Source organism: Oncorhynchus keta, chromosome 29, assembly GCF_023373465.1.
Source record: "Oncorhynchus keta strain PuntledgeMale-10-30-2019 chromosome 29, Oket_V2, whole genome shotgun sequence".
Taxonomy (NCBI): Eukaryota; Metazoa; Chordata; class Actinopteri; order Salmoniformes; family Salmonidae; genus Oncorhynchus; species Oncorhynchus keta.
In genome coordinates, this window is record NC_068449.1 from 34793062 (window position 1) to 34810189 (window position 17128).

Here is a 17128-nt window from a genome sequence, read left to right on the forward strand (position 1 = left end):
TCAAATTTGGACTCATCAGACCAAAGACAGATTTCCACAGGTCTAATGTCCATTGCTTTCCTGGCCCAAGCATGTCTCTTCTTCTTATTGATGTCCTTTAGTAGTGGTTTCTTTGCAGAAATTCGACCATGAAGGCCTGATTCACGCAGTCTCCTCTGAACAGTTGATTTTGAGATGTGTCTGTTACTTGAACTCCGTGAATAATTTATTTTGGCTGCAATTTACAAGGACGGTAAAATATAATAAAATTATCCTCTGCAGCATAGGTAACTGGGTCTTCCTTTCCTGTGGCGGTCCTCATGAGAGCCAGTTTCATCACAGCGCTTCATAGTTTTTGCGACTGCACTTGAAGAAACTTTAAAAGTTCTAGAAATGTTCTGGATTGACTGACATTCATGTCTTAAAGTGATGAGGTACAGTCATTTCTCTCTCAGCTTAGTTCAGCTGTTCTTGCCATAATATGGACTTGGTCTTTTACCAAATAGGGCTATCTTCTGTATACCACCCCTACCTTGTCACCACACACTGATTGGCTCAAACACATTAAGAAGGAAATCAATTCTGCAAATTAACTTTAAAGAAGGCACACCTGTTAATTGAAATGCATTCCAGGAAACTATCTCATGAAGCTGGTTGATAGAATGCCAAGAGTGTGCAAAGCTGTCATCAACTTAATGGGAGGCTACTTTGAAGAATCTCAAATATAAAATTAATTTTGATTAGCTTAAAACTTTTTTGTTTACTTACATGATTCCATTTGTGTAATTTCCAAGTTTTAATGTCACTTTTATTCTACAATATAGAACATAGTATAAAGTAAAAATAAAGATAACCCCTTGAATGAGTAGGTGTGTCAAAACATTTGACTGGAACTGTATGTACTATACCAATCAAAAGTTTGGACACATTCATTCAAGGGTTATATATAAATATATACAATTTTATAAGTCAAAAAAATCATGTAGCAACTGCAGATTGCCCCTTTTTAATTCTATAAAAAAAAGTGTGCGAGTTTGAGCATGTGTCAATTAGGCCTATGAATTATTTTGTTTATCAGCATGAATTAGATTGAGCAATAAAATACCCATTTTATTCCATAGGCTTGGATCTGCACTATGCAGCTGTTGCAAGAGTGCATTTTGACTGGCTGTCCACTGGTTTCAAAAACTATGATTGATAAGCAGCTTCAACTTCTTCAATTCAACCATTATTGGGTTCAAATACACAGAAAGATTTGTGAGCAGCCATCCACAACAACCACAATCTAAAAGGCTCAAATAGCTAAATGAGAGAGCTGCATTGTGATTCACATCAATGCGCTATGTAGATATCAATAATAAGTCATATTCGTATCGCCGTAGACTACACCACTCCTGGCATCCTTACCCCCAAGTGTTTATTCAAGTTGGATACTCTTTGGATGCCGACAGCAGTCGCACCATTGGAAGACATAGCATGGACTGTAGCCTACAAAATCCTATTCCTTTATTTTCTCATGATCCATTGAACACATTTGGTGTGTCATCATAGTGGTCTCTGACTTGTGGTCAGACTCGCTCAGGTGGAACAAACATAAACTTGCAATTTTTTTCAATGCTGATTTAAATGTCATTGAAAAAAACAGAGAAATCTCAACCATTTTTCCTTCGCAAACATACATTCTGAATTTAAAGGTAATAATTTTCAAAAGTATCTGTAATCTGATTACAATATTTTGGATGGAAACGGAACGGAATACAGTTACTGTTTTTTTGTAATCCGTTACTCCCCAACTGCCAAAATAAAGAAAATACCAACATAAAGTGTCTTAGGGCGTTGGGCCACCAGAACAGCTTCAATGTGCCTTGGCATATATTCTACAAGTGTTTGGAACTCCATTGGAGTGAAGGGACACCATTCTTTCCAAATTCAATCATTTGGTGTTTGTTGATGATGGTGGAAAACGCTGTCTCAGGCACTGCTCCAGAGTCTCCCATAAGAGTTAAATTGGGTTGAGATCTGGTGACTGAGACACACATATGCTCAGATAGGCTCTACCTGTGCAGAACACATGCCCCTTTGCTGGTGGTATAATCAACTCACTGCCCACAAGTCGTCATAAAGCTTGCCACCCCACACCCAGTCCCGGTTGCTCCTTTTTCCCAGTATGCCCTGTACAGAGATTGTGCGCTCGGTATTCAAACATGCATGGTTTGAGACATGCGGTCACAGGTTGAGTATGTGTAGCTAACTACCCAGTTTAAGTATCAACATTACTGCCACAGCAGCATACCATTTGATTAACACTTGATAACACTTGATGTAGCCTACATCATCAATATTTGAAAGACATACAGACGTAACAATCATTAAAAGAAATAGAGCTAGCTAAAGAGAAGATTTACATCAATCATCAACATCAATGATCAGCTGATTGCCCACCCTCTTCTCCTGATGTCAATCATGTCTATAGGAGGCACTGTAACTACACTGAACAAAAATATAAATGCAACATGCAACAATTTCAAAGATTTACAGTTGATATAAGGGAATCAGTCAATTGAAATAAATTAATTATAACCAAATCAATGGATTTCACATGACTGGTATCTGTTGGTCACAGATACCTTAAAAAAAAGTAGGGGCCTAAAAAATTCTCAGTATCTGGTGTGACCACCATTTGCCTCATGCAGCGCGATACATCTCCTTCGCATAGAGTTGATCAGGCTGTTGATTGTGGCTTGTGGAATGTTGTCCCACTCCTCTTAAATGGCTGTGTGAAGTTGCTAGATATGGTGGGAACTGGAGCACACTGTCGTACACGTTGACCCAGAGCATCCCAAACAGGCTTAATGGGTGACATGTCTGGTGAGTATGCAGTCAATGGAAGAACTGGGACATTATCAGCTTCCAGGAATTGTGTACAGATCTTTGAGACATGGGGCTGTGCCTTATCATGCTTAAACATGAGGTGATGGTATCTCTGTGCATTCAAATTTCCATCGATAAAATGCAATTGTGTTCAATGTCCAAAGCTTATGCCTGCCTATACCATAACCATGGGATGGGACATTCTATTGACATCAGCAAACCGCTCGCCCACACGACCCCATTAAAGCTTTCTGCCATCTGCCCGGTACAGTTGAAACCGGGATTCATCCGTGAAGAGCAGACTTCATCAGCATGCCAGTGGCCATTGAAGGTGAGCCTTTGCCCACTGAAGTCGGTTACAACGCCGAACCTCAGTCAGGTCAAGACCCTGGTGTGGACAACGAGCATGCAGATGAGCTTCCCTGAGACTGTTTCTGGCAGAAATTCTTTGATTGTGCAAACCCAGTTTCATCAGCTGTCCGGATGGCTGGTCTAAGATGATCCCGCTGGTGAAGAAGCCAGATATGGAGGTCCTGGGCTGGTGTGGTTACATGTGGTCTGCTGTTGTGAGGCTGATTGGACATACTGCCAAATTCTCTAAAACGAAGCAAGAGGCGGCTTATGGTAGAGAAATTAACATTCAATTATCTGGCAACAGATCTGGTAGACATTCCTGCAGTTAGCATCCCACTTGCATTTTCCCTCCAAACTTGAGACATCTGTGGCATTGTGTTGTGTGACAAAACTGCACATTTTAGAGTGACCTTTTATTGACCCCAGCACGAGGTGCACCTGTGTAATGATAATGCTGTTTAATCATCTTATTCATATGCCACACCTGTCAGGTGGATGGATTATCTTGGCAAAGGAGAAAAGCTCACTAGCAGGGATGTAATCAAATTTGTGCACAAAATTTGAGAGAAATAAGCTTTTTTTTGCGTATGGAACATTTCTGGGATCTTTTATTTCAGCTCATGAAACATGGGACCAACACTTTACATGTTGCAATTATGTTATTGTTCAGTGTAGCCTGCTTACAATTTGTGATTATGAGTGAATGTGTTTTGTTGCAGAAAGAAATAGGCCTGTGTAAAACGTTCACTACAGAGCTAATTGTTATGTTACCAAACTCAAGATATGAATTATGAAAGTAAAAAAACTAAATTGAATCAGGGGGAATGCCCTTTTATTATTTTGAGCTCCTGCCTCGAGAAAGGGCTGCGCGTGCGTTCACACACGCACACACACATTTGAAACTCGCAATGCACGTTTGAGACCCCTCATTTAAACTCACTGAGATCTCTTCTTCTAGCCATGGTAGCCAAAAGAATCGGCAACTGGGCGTTTTTATACATGACCCTACGCATGATGGGATCTTAATTACTTCATTAACTCAGAAACCACACCTGCGTGGAAGCACATGCTTTCAATAGACTTTGTATCCCTAATTTACTCAATTGTTTTCTTTATTTTGGCAATTACTTGTACATTTTCAACGTTTTAAAACGTATAGAACAATTTGTTTGCTGCATGTGCTGAAGCTGGCAAGAAATGCTGAATGAAATAATCAGAGTGTGAGAGAGAAATAAATAGAAAAACAGATGCATACATAAATTAATAAATAGATCAATAAATAAAGAAGTAAAGTAAATTGAGTCAGGAATAAAGAAAAGCTCCCAAATGTATTTTGAATAGTGGTGAAGTAAGTGAGTGATGCTAAAGAGATCACTGGCTCTGGGCATTGAGGTGTTTAATCTGTCAAATGCCACGGTGATGGGCAGAGATTTGCTCCACTGCACTCACAAGAAGCACTGCACAGTCCTCCAATAGTAATGAGAGAGAGAGAGAGAGAGATACACATGAATAATTACATTTCATAGTGTCTCTCTCTCAAAACACACATACATGCATGCACACATACACATACACACGTCAGTTCTATTCAAATTCGAAATGTTGTGATTCAGTTTTTTTAGTTAGAGGGGGAACAGAATCTTGCAACTGAAGCTAAAGCATGGGAAACAATACTCCAGTGAAGTTGATTTGCCTATATATGCCATTGATGACGATTATGCTCTAAAACATAAAATGGAGAGTTGACATCATACCAGATACAAAAGAGCATGTGGGTCATTCTTGTGGCATTTGGGGGAAAAAATATTTGGATACATCCTATTCTAAACCAACTAATATGGTAGCTTAATGATGTTTAATAATTTTTACCACAATGATAACATTGTGCCACTGGTAAGAGTAATAACATCAATGATGGTAACACCAACAAGATATTTTAGGTAAATTAGGATTTTCTGAAATGGAGGTCACAAATGCTAAATCCTAAGGTTATCAATACTTTAAACATCTTTTGCTAAAGTGATATGATTAATAATCTTTCTGACAATGTTATTGCCCTTCATTTAAATTTAGTAAAACTAAGTGACACTTTGGATTTAGACACACCAAATGATCAATGGAATCCTCAAATGTATGACATACTAAAAAGGTGTGATTAACTAATAATTTCCTTTAAAATAGACCCTTCCTCCGATAACAATTTGCCACTAGAGAGAAGACTCAAGGTCCCTGTATATCTTTGTAATGAGTGATTTTCAAGGCGCTAACACCAATGACATAGAACTGAGGGACACACATTATACTGCTCATTTTTTATTTATTTAAATAGCCTTTTTTGTTCTATTGATCTGTACAAAATATGAAATACTTTTGTTCACTTTCTAACATTCTAAATAATAGATATCTCTAAATCCCCAAAACAACTCTACAACTCCACACATCACTACTAGGACAAGCCTGTTTGCTTGCCCTAAGTACTTTAAGTGATGAATAAGTATACAGTCTTGTAGTAAAGGACTTGCATTATGTTTTATCAATAATAAACAGTTCAATATAAACAAAATAATGTTTGTTGCATAACTATTATTAATTTTAATGTGTTGTGTATGGTTGCAAATGCCACTGCAATTCAAGAATGACCCATGTAAGACAATGATTCACATTTAAACATGAGTGGACTAATTCAGTTGTATTCAAGCAGTAAAAAATGTACTTGCAATCCACCTCCCATAACTGACGATATCTACCCTATGCAACCTCAAGCAGTATCAATATTTAAAGCTGAAGGGGGTGAGCAGGGGCGTCATGCAACCCAAAAACTCTGAGGGGAAAAATAGTACTTGAGGATGGCTGGGGGGGGTAGTCTGGAGGGGGGCTGCCGCCCCCCCCACTGAAGTTGAAGAATTTTGCATTTTTCAAACACCTGAACCTGCTTTTTACTGCAATCTATAGCCATAATCATTATGTTTAATTCTATGTAAACAAAAAAATATACATATTTTTCTGCATATCTAAGAATACCTCTTTAGCTGTCTGTATCCTCATGACTGGGGGTTCTTTTTTTAAAAGAAACTAAATATGTTTCTCTACATCTCTGCTAAAGTCTGGGTTAAAGGTTGAAAGGAATGTGAGTCTTATTCAGTACATTTAGTTATTGCTTGCTTTTCTTAAGTCTTCCAACCTTGCCAGCATGCATGCCAGCTAAACTAGTTAGGGAAGCTAGCTACTCTAACTTGATTGATAGCCTGAAATGGCCTCTTGGTAGCTAGTTATGAGGTTTGGAGATCGGGAACCTATTTGGGCTAGCTAAAGCCAACTTCATATAATTGCTAAGTGGCTAGTAGTGTTACAGGGAGAATAAACTGGGCTAATCTGAGGGGGCATGGGTCCCTGTGCCTCCTATGGGCATGACAACTCTGGGACAGAGCTCCAGATATGACCACATGAATTATAAAGGTAGAGAAGAGAGATGGGGGCAAGTAATGAAGTTACACCTGGCTGGCTGTCATTTCCTCAAATGTCATTGAAAATGTCCAAGACATTATCTGATAATGTAGTGTAAACCTCTACTTTTTACCCTGCCAGGACAGAAGGAAACGAAGCCTGGCTGACAACTGGTGTTCCTCAAGGGTTCTTTGGGAAGGATGATGGTTCGATGTGTAACCATACTGACCCAAAGAACCCTTGGAGCCCTTTAATGGTTGTTTGCTATACAGAAAAGGGTTCTTTCATCTTTTGGTGGTAATTAAAATGTCGGGGTGGCAGCTCATTCAAATATTTTGTGGTGTGGTTTGCCCACACCTTTTTTTGTGCAACCTTGAGTGAGAGTGTCATTCCAGTTTATCTAATCTGCTGTTTTGCTATTATATGACTAAAATGATTATAGCTGGTAATGGTGTTTCAGGTAACCCTCAGATATGGCCTTGTGTCACTAATGAGCTATGGACTAAATGGTTTTTACAAATAATCTTCTCTCTGGCTAACCAGAAAAAAGAACCCTGTATGGTTCTTCATAAGGTTCTCTGTAGAACCTTAGAAATTGAGAATGGTTCTATAAAAAACAATTCTCAGTAAAGGTACTATAGACAATGGGAGGCACACAGTACTACATAGAGCCATAGCTACATAGAACTCTATTCCACAGACACATTTACACATGATAAGACACGCACTCTACACATGTGGACATGTATGTTGTATTGTAAATATGTGGTGGTGGAATGGTGGCCTGAGGGAATACACTGTATGTGTTGGGTAAGGTGTTATATAATGTAATGTCATGTAGTATTTGAAACTGTATGTAACTGTCTTATGTTGCTGGACCTCTGGAAGAGTAGCTGTTGATTTGTTAGCAGCTAATGGGGATCAATAATAAATGCAAAATACAAATACCATAAAGAACCATTAAAAAGGGTTGAAACCATAGTGGAACCCATTTTTGTGCTATATGGAACCTTTTTTTATAGTTCTTTATAAAAACCGTAGAAAAGGGTTCATAGCACCATAAAGGTTCCATTTAGAACCGTATGAGCACGGTTCTTTATAGAACCTTCAAAAAACGGTTATATATAGCATCAAAAAGGGTTCCACTATTGTTACAAGCCAAATAACCCTTATTTGGCACTATATATAAACATTTGTTTTTGTGTAACACGGATCATCCGCTTCTGAACTGGATAGTGAATACCTAGCTCTGTCCCTAATCCAGGTGAAGCACTGGACTGGCAACATCTTTAAATAGAATCCTGAGCCGATGTGTCAATATAGCCAGCAATTTAAATAAATGTCAGTTACAGCTGCCAATAGCAGCGTAGGTAAAAGTTCCTTATCATTACCAATATGTCACGAACCGCAGGTGAATTTCAAACGCTGCGCAAAAAGGGAAAAACGACACTCACATTGCCAATAGATTTGTCTGAAACGGCTCACTTGAAGTACTTGATTTGAAATCAAATGGAAAATACATATAAAGTACATTTAAAAAGAATATGTAGTCAGTGTTTCATATAGGCTTGTTTTACATGTCGAAATAAAATACAAAACCATAGGCTATATTGTGCGTAAAACATAAACCATATGCGTGAAATCAAATTTATCCTATTTTAGCTAAAGTTTTAAAATATATGTATATTTACCACCGTAGTGTTATTAGGCTATAGTGGACAGCGCTGTAGGTATTTAATAACGCACATCCAGATGTCAGCGATAAAACTGGTTTTAGGCAGTAAGATGGTCTTCACCTTTTTCAGGAATGCTGAACGTCGTTTTATTGTATATCCATGGGGCATGGTGAACTATCCCTGGTCCGTTTCCCCCGTAAATGACACCCAGCGCAGGCTTTCACTCTGTCGGGCTTTCAGGCTTCCACATCTTGACTGGTGTACTCCAGGGTCCTAGCGGCTCTGCCCGAGAATTCCCGGAGGCGGGTGGTTGTTGTAGGGGGGCATGCTGGGGGCATGCTGGTCCGGGCAACGATTCAGTTTGTCCCCGGTATGCTCCGCTACTCCTGTACTCCGCTGGCGATGCCACAGCAGCAGTCCTTCGCCTCCCGGGCTGGTTCAGAGGCGCCACCAAGTTCAGCGCTGCCTTCAAAAGATTAAAGGATTACATTCGGGACTTTTGTCTCCCACCCCTTCATGTACACCCAAAAGAATCGACTGCGCGCAGTTCTCAAGAAAGCAGCCCGATTTCCTAGCCATAAACGACTAACATTGGATTGTTTATTGCTAATGCAAGAATTGCCTTTCCCCCTTGAAACCCATGGGAGACGTTAACTGTAATGAATTCAGCTGATAGCGATCTTTCCCAACTGCTCTCTCTCTCTCTCTCTCACTCACACACACACACACGCGCGCACTCTCTTCCTCACACCCTGGCGCACACCTAAGCGTTTCTCACTCTGTCTCTCCCATCATTTCAAAATGACTAGCCGTCCTACACTACACACTAAAAAAATGTGTGTTCCTCAAGAGTTCTTTGGGAATGGTGATGGTTCTATGTGGAGCCATAATGACTCAAAGAACCCTTTGAGCTCTTCAATGGTTCTTTACAGTTAACAAATGGCTTCTTTGCTCTTTTAGTGATAATTCAAATGAAGGGGAGGATGATTGTTTTAATATATTTTATGGTGTGGTTTTCACATTGGTCTTTTTGTACAACCCTAAATGAGTGTCATTCCAGTTTATGTAATGTGTTGTGTTAGGCCAGATTTTGATTTATTATGAAGGGCTATGGAGTGATGCTGGTTTATGAAAGAAAGACTCACGTATGGCCTTGGGCCAATTGAGAATGGTTGGTTGACTAAATCAGTCAGTGGGTTTCAATTCCCTCTTCAGGGACCCCAAAGCTGTTTTCCGTAGGTAAAATCATGATTTTCATTCAATTGAGTGATGTTTGAAAGAAACCAGATCAAAGTATGATGACCAAAGTACGAAACATTACTGTTGCTTCTAAATTGATTAAGTTTGATCATAAAGTTACTGGGCCCCTCCACCATGTCAAACACTTGGATGAATTATCAGAGTGACAATGTGACATCACCTTAACTCAAATTTGAATACACCAATGGTAAAATGATATTATCTTACGTAATTTAAATTTGCACTTGTAACCAACATCGGAGAAGGCATGTTTGCGGAGAGGCGTGGTTTATATAGGTAGGTACTCTACTGGTGCCAAAATTGGACCGTAGGATGTCAGCAAATATAATTAAAAGTTGATCTTATTCATATATGGCAAAGATACTTTGTGTCTGGTTTTAAATACAGTTGAAGTCGGAAGTTTCCAAACACCTTAGCCAAATACATTTAAACTCAGTTTTTCACAATTCCTGACATTTAATCCAAGTAAAAATTCCCTGTTTTAGGTCAGTTACGATCACCACCTTTTTTTAAGAATGTGAAATGTCAGAATAATAGTAGAGAGAATGATTTATTTCAGCTTTTATTTATTTCATAACATTCCCAGTGGGTCAGATGTTTACATAAACTCAATTTGTATTTGGTAGCATTGCCTTTAAATTGATTAACTTGGGTCAAACGTTTCGGGAAGCCTTCCACAAGCTTCCCACAATAAATTGGGTGCATTTTGGCTCATTCCTCCTGACAGAGCTGGTGTAACTGAGTCAGGTTTGTAGGCCTCCTTGCTCCCACACGCTTTTTCAGTTCTGCCAACACATTTTCTATAAGATTGAGGTCAGGGCTTTGTGATGGCCACTCCAATACCTTGACTTTGTTGTCCTTAAGACAGTTTGCCACAACTTTGGAAGTATGCTTGGGGTTATTGTTCATTTGGAAGACCCATTTGCGACCAAGCTTTAACTTCCTGACTGATGTCTTGCGATGTTGCTTCGATATATCGACATCATTTTCTTTCCTCATGATGCCATATATTTTGTGAAGTGCACCAGTCCCTCCTGCAGCAAAGCACACCCACAACATGATGCTGCCATCCATGTGCTTCACGGTTTGGATGGTGTTCTTCGGCTTGCAAGCCTCCCTCTCTTTTCTCCAAACATAACGATGTTCATTATGGCCAAACAGTTATATTTTAGTTTCATCAGACCAGAGGACATTTCTCCAAAAAGTACGATCTTTGTCCACATGTGCAGTTGCAAACCATAGTCTGGCTTTTTTTATGGCGATTTTGGAGCAGCGGCTTCTTCCTTGCTGAGCGGCCTTTCATGTTATGTCGATATGGGTCCGAGGCATGCATCAAAATTGCTAAGCAGTTAACTTCGAAGCAGTGTCCCTATGCGTGTATTGCTTTATCAGAAGTATGTCATCAGTGATGTCTGAAGCGTCGTTTGATCACGTGCTTTTTAAAATGTATTTTGCAAAATGCGAGATCCCACAGATTTCGCCATGGTTCTGGTGCTTTCTTCAATTCCAAGCTGCTTTGCAACACCGACCTCTACTGGACACCGTACTTACAAATACAGTTAGGATTTTGTACGAAAACTTTCATCTGACCGGTAGGTTTCAGGTAGATTTAGGGAACTATGGAACATTCAGGGACATGAAGTTAAATCCAGTTTAAGACACAATATTTAGAAACCATACTTTCTGCACTGTTGTTCAAATACTTTGTTTTACTTAGTATATGTGACCCGTTTCAGAAAACTAGGCGCATTTTGCAAGTCACGACTTCCCAGGAGAGCCATTTAAACCCTTTTAATTTAATTTGATCAAAATGCGTAATCTTGTCGAACGCAGCTTTAAAAAAAAATGATTGTGTAGTGGGAGCTGCATAAGTGTTGCTCTCCATTTTCTGGAGGATCAAGTTTTGAAATCAGTGGAAACAGAGTATGATAGCTAAAGAGATGGAGAAAGCACCTGTTTTTTTGAGATTACATCTTCAAACTAAGGGCAACCATCGTATGGCATTCTTGACAGGGAGACACGCGTCCATGATGCATGGTGATGTCTGCATGTAAAATAGTCTAGTGTTATCCAGTTACAATTTCAAATATTACAGGTTTCTAATTTTGACAGAAAGGGGTTTCATTTCAAGCTAAAGTAGCTAGCTAGCTAACCTTAACTGGCTGGCCCCCTAGTTGACGTTATTATTTGTTTCCCAGAGCTGTTTTTTTTAATAGTTAGAGTCTAATGTTAGCTAGCTAACATTGTACCTGGTTGGTTAGTGCCTAGCACTGTGGCATTGTTGCCACCATGTTCATTGTTGTTTAACTAGCTAACATTAGCAGGCTGGCTCGTTATCTAACGTTATGCGATGTGTGTGATCTTAAACTTTGTTTGTCTAGCTAGGTTCATTGTTTACCTAGCTAGCTAGCTAGCTATATGTCTTAAGCTAAAGTGTACTGTTAGCTAGCCAGCTAACGTTAGCTGGCTGGCTCCCTAGCGGACGTTATTATTAGTTTCCCCGAGCTGTTTGCTTTTCTAGTTCGAGCCTAATGTTAGGCAGTGTTGGCACTTTCTTCATTGTTGTTTAACTAGCTAATGTTACCTGGCTAGTTCAATAGCTAACGTTACACGACGTGTGTACAACACCCGTTGAATATGGCTGGTGTCTGCAAAGAAAGTGTTTCATGTTATCCAGAGGTAAACAAATTATTGGCCAGAAAGTCAAGTGTTCTCTCCGAGAGCAAAATGAGATGGGTGGAGCTAAAGCTTAAGAGGGTGTGAACGATGCTGAATGGGTGTAGACAAAGAAAAGCATTCAAAAGTGAGTTTACAAGTTGATCAACTTTCAAAGCAGAATACTTTCCCATTGTTCCTCAAATGCAATGTATGATGTACCATTTTGTAGCTCTGAGTCTCTACTTTTATCCTTTGTAAAAAAACACAATTTCAAATTTTTCTACACAAGACCGAATCCAGGTGGTGAGTCACAAATATGTAGATAACACACACTCATGCATGCACACAGGCATACAAATACACACAGGTCTTTAACCTGTCAATATCATCATTAGTATTTTGTGTCCACTGCCTCTATGTGACATTATCAGGAGCTTTGTGGCTCTAAGTTCAACTGCCAAACACCACATCTGCTCTCTTTCTCCGACCACTTCCATAATTAAAAGTATATTTAAATCTGTCTGTTGGTTACTAAATCATGAAGTGATGGGCCATATCAGGCCCTCACTGACAATATGTCCTTCATGGTGTTTTATTTGGGTGGTGTTGGTATAATCTGTGTTATAATGAGACTATGTTAGCCCACAGAATTAAAGATTTAAAGGGACAATCTGGAATTGGTAGGTTCATTTTTAAAACTTTTAAATGAATGATATTATAACTTGTTGTTGTTTGAATTCGTTATTGCCCCTTTAAGTACAGAGGCAGCTGCTAAATGAACAAACGCAGTGGTGCTGAACACATATTCAAAGCACTGTCTGATATTAAATATATATATTATATACTCTCTAACTCAATACAGGATAGCAGAATGATTTCTGTCTTGTTAAGTGTTCCACAACTGGAAATGAAACATCATCAAGCTGGTATTTGTACATTTCATATGGCACTTATTTGAGAGACAACAGGGTTTGAGGTTGTAAAGGAAGATCTGTGGTAAAGGTTGTATGTGAATCGTGAAATTTAAGCCACTATATGTGGGCTATATGCAGTGAGTCAGGTGCTGCAAGTTCAACATGCTATATGAAGGTGGCAGTAGTGTACAGGATTGTACCACATCTGGAGTCATGATACAGTATGTCACACATGAAGGACACCCAACCTTATGGATATAGACCTTCCCTTTGACCCCTTGAAGTGTGGTGCCATGAACAGTCTGTAAAACATATCTTTGCGACCTTGCAAGTACATAAAGACACAAAGCTATTCATTAGAACATACAGTGTTACAGTGGGGCAAAAAAGTATTTAGTCAGCCACCAATTGTGCAAGTTCTCCTACTTAAAAATATACAAGAGGCCTGTAATTTACATCATAGGTACACTTCAACTATGACAGACAAAATGAGGAAATAAAATCCAGAAAATCACATTGGAGGATTTTTAATGAATTTATTTGTAAATTATGGTGGAAAATAACTGTTTTCTCTGCTGTTGCAGAGAAAACAGTCTATGACTTGGGTGACTGGAGTCTCTGACAATTCTATGGGCTTTCCACTGACTTCGCCTATTAAATAGGTCCTGGATGGCAGGAAGCTTGGCCCCAGTGATGCACTGGGCCGTACCCACTACCCTCTGTAGCGCATTACGGTCATATGCTGAGCAGTTGCCATACTAGGCAGTGATGAAACCGGTCAGGATGCTCTTGATGGTGCAGCTGTAGATATTAATGAGGATCTGGGGATCCATGCCAAATCTTTTCAGTCTCCTGAGGGGGAAAAGGTTTTGTCGTGCCCTCTTCACGACTGTCTTGGTGTGTTTGGACCATGACCATTCCTTAGTGATGTGGACACACAGGGGAACTTGAAGCTCTCAACCTTTTCCACTACAGCCCTGTCAATGTGGATGGGGGCCTGTTCGGCCCTCCTTTTCCTGTAGTCCACGATCAGCTCCTTTGTCTTGCTCAAATTGAGGGAGAGCTTGTTGCCCTGGCACCACACTGCCAGTTCTCTGACCTCCTCCCTATAGTCTGTCTCATCGTTGTCATTTTGATCAGTCCTACCACTGTTGTTTTGTCAGCAAACTTAATGTTGGGTTGGAGTAGTTTTTGGCCATTCAGTTGTGGGTGAACAGGGAGTACAGTAGAGGACTAAGTACACACCCCTGAGGGGCCCCAGTGTTGACGATCAGCGTGGCATACGTGTTGTTGCCAACCCTTACCACCTGGGTGCAACCCGTCAGGAAGTCCAGGATCCAGTTGCAGAGGGAAGTGTTAAGTCCCAGGTTCCTGAGCTTAGTGATGAGCTTTGTGGGTACTATGGTGTTGAATGCTGAGCTGTACTCTATAAACCGCATTCTCACATAGGTGTTCCTTTTTTCAGGTGGGAAAGGGCAGTGTGGAGTGTGATTGAGATTGGGTCATTTGTGGATCTGTTGGGGTGGTATGCGAATTGGAGTGGGTCTAGGGTTTCCGGGAGTGTGCTGTTGATGTGAGCCATGACCAGTCTTTCAAAGGACTTCATGGCTACTGACATGAGTGCTACGGGGCGGTAATCATTTAGTTAGGTTACGTTCACTTCCTTGGGCACAGGGTGGTTTGCTTGAAACATGTAGATATTACAGACTCGGTCAGAGAGAGGTTGAACATGTCAGTGAAGACGCTTGCCTGTTGGTCCGCGCATGCTTTGAGTACATGTCCTGGTAATACATCTGGCAGTGCGGTTTTGTGAATGTTGACCTGTTTAAAGGTCTTGCTTACATCGGCTTCCGAGAGCGTTATCACACAGTCATCCAGAAAAGCTGGTGCTCTTGTGCATGCTTCAGTGTTGCTTGACTCGAAGAGAGCATAAAAGTTATTTCGCTCGTCTTTTAGGCTCGCAACACTGGGCAGCTTGCGTCTGGGTTTCCCTTTTAAGTCCGTAATAGTTTTCAAGCCCTGCCACATCTGATGTGAATCAGAGCCGGTGTAGTAGGATTCAATCTTAATCCTGTATTGACGCTATGTCTGTTTGATGGTTCGTCTGAGGGCATAGCATGATTTCTTATTAGAATCCGTATTAGTGCCGCTCCTTGAAAGTGGTAGATCTAGCCTTTAGCTCGATGCGGATGTTGTCTGTAATCCATGGCTTCTGGTTGGGATATGTATATACAGTGGTTCCTCCTTTAAAAGTTGTGTCATACTGTAGCACACCTTACGGGCTGCTGCAGCATTCTATTACATGTTATTTAATTAACATGTTATTTTTATGTTAATGCAAGTTAGTGCTAGTTTGACCACCAGAAGCAACTTTGAGAATCATTCGATAGTCTCCCATATTGGTATTACTAGAGAATTTAAAACATATTTTGTAATAACATAGTACATGGGATGAATTTGATTAATATTATTGTGTTTCTATTCCGAGAAAAACAAAAAACAAAACCCTCAGGTTTCCTTTAGGATGAAATGGAACATTTTGCGCTGTACAACGTGATGGTTGGGTGTAGGCTACAGCATAAGAGGGTTGGGTGATTCTAAATTAATTTCTAAGGGGAATAACATTTCCATAGCCTGATTATAATGTAACCAATATTAATTTGCCTATGGTAGGCCTACAGTATATCTACAAATATTATTTTCAATGACATGACTCTCCGCCAATAATTACATTTAGAGGATTGGAGGATTCTAAATTAATATCTAAGGGGAATTTTCTGTTAGAATCTATTGGAATATCTAAGGGGATTTTATATAATTCTAAATGAATTATTATTATTAATAATAATAATGCTTTGTATAAAAAGTTTAGATATTTTGGAGATTTAGTTTTCATTTAACCTAGAGTGAGCGAGAAAAAATGCTATTCTTGAACATGGGGTGAGACATTCTCACTAATTTGTAAATAAAGCAAGTTTGTTACATAGAATGATTTGTTTCTGGAGAAGCCTAACTTGATGATTTAGCAGACATCACTTCTTATATTCAGTCAACACATATATCTTAAGAATATCACGGAATATAATTGAACATTTTAGTTTCACCATGCTTGTCTCAGAGCAGTGTGAAACGGTGCTGAAGTAGACGTCCACAGCGGGAAGGCTATATATAATGATATTTTGGAGATGATTTTGTAAAAAAACAACAACAGTGAGCGATTGTAATTTGAATAAATGCCTAAATATAACCCTACTAATAGCCATAATGATGTTGTACAAAGTGACCATGTGTGTTTGAAAGAGTATTTTCCAGTAAGCAACAATTTGTTTGCCTTCATTAGACAACTTTGTTCCAGTATTTCTGTAATTCAGTGATATTTATTCCCATAGTAATTTGTTATGGATCCATAACTAAATAAACATCTGCATTTTGAAAGAGTATTTTTATCATTATTTTATTAACTAAAGCAGAAAGAATCTGATGAAGAAATACAGTACTGTACAGTATATGCTTTTACATTTGTAAATAAAATATTTCAAGTATTTTGAAAATATAAGCCACCTGCATTTGTTTATTAGGCTACTTTGCAGTCTGACAAGTAAATATAGCCAACGATGCATACTGTAGTAAACATGGGAAAGTGCCTAATTCCTTACATAAGGGAGAGCAAGCCATGTCCAGACTTTCTCCGTGACCTCAAGTACCTTCAATAATGACTGTACTAGAGAATGCAGGTACACAGGAGACCGGAGTTCAATTCCCCAACGGGGAGGAAGGAGTAGGATGTCCGTGTAAATAAGAATGTGTTCTTAACTGATTCCATAGTTCTTATTTCATTTTAAAATGATTTTGTTAATGAAAGCGTAAAGATGCCATTATTAGTAACATTGTTTTAGTTTGTACTAAGAACAGAACAGCGGGAACGTTTCCCTAGTCAGCGCCATTATTAGTGCAATGCCCATTAAATATTTT

The 17128-nt window shown here is 39.4% G+C and overlaps 1 protein-coding gene across 2 annotated transcripts in view; it reads right to left on the reverse strand.

Annotated features, from left to right (window-relative positions):
* si:dkey-87k14.1 (leucine-rich repeat transmembrane protein FLRT2) overlaps positions 1–17128 on the reverse strand; it is a 57801-nt gene that overhangs the window by 9778 nt on the left and 30895 nt on the right. Inside the window, exon 2 of one of the 2 annotated variants that reach the window (XM_035743375.2) lies at positions 8445–8790. The exons of the other annotated variant lie outside the window; for it this stretch is intronic. The gene's annotated coding sequence lies outside the window, so the exon portion shown is untranslated. The remainder of the gene's footprint in view (positions 1–8444; positions 8791–17128) is intronic. 2 annotated transcript variants of the gene reach the window in all.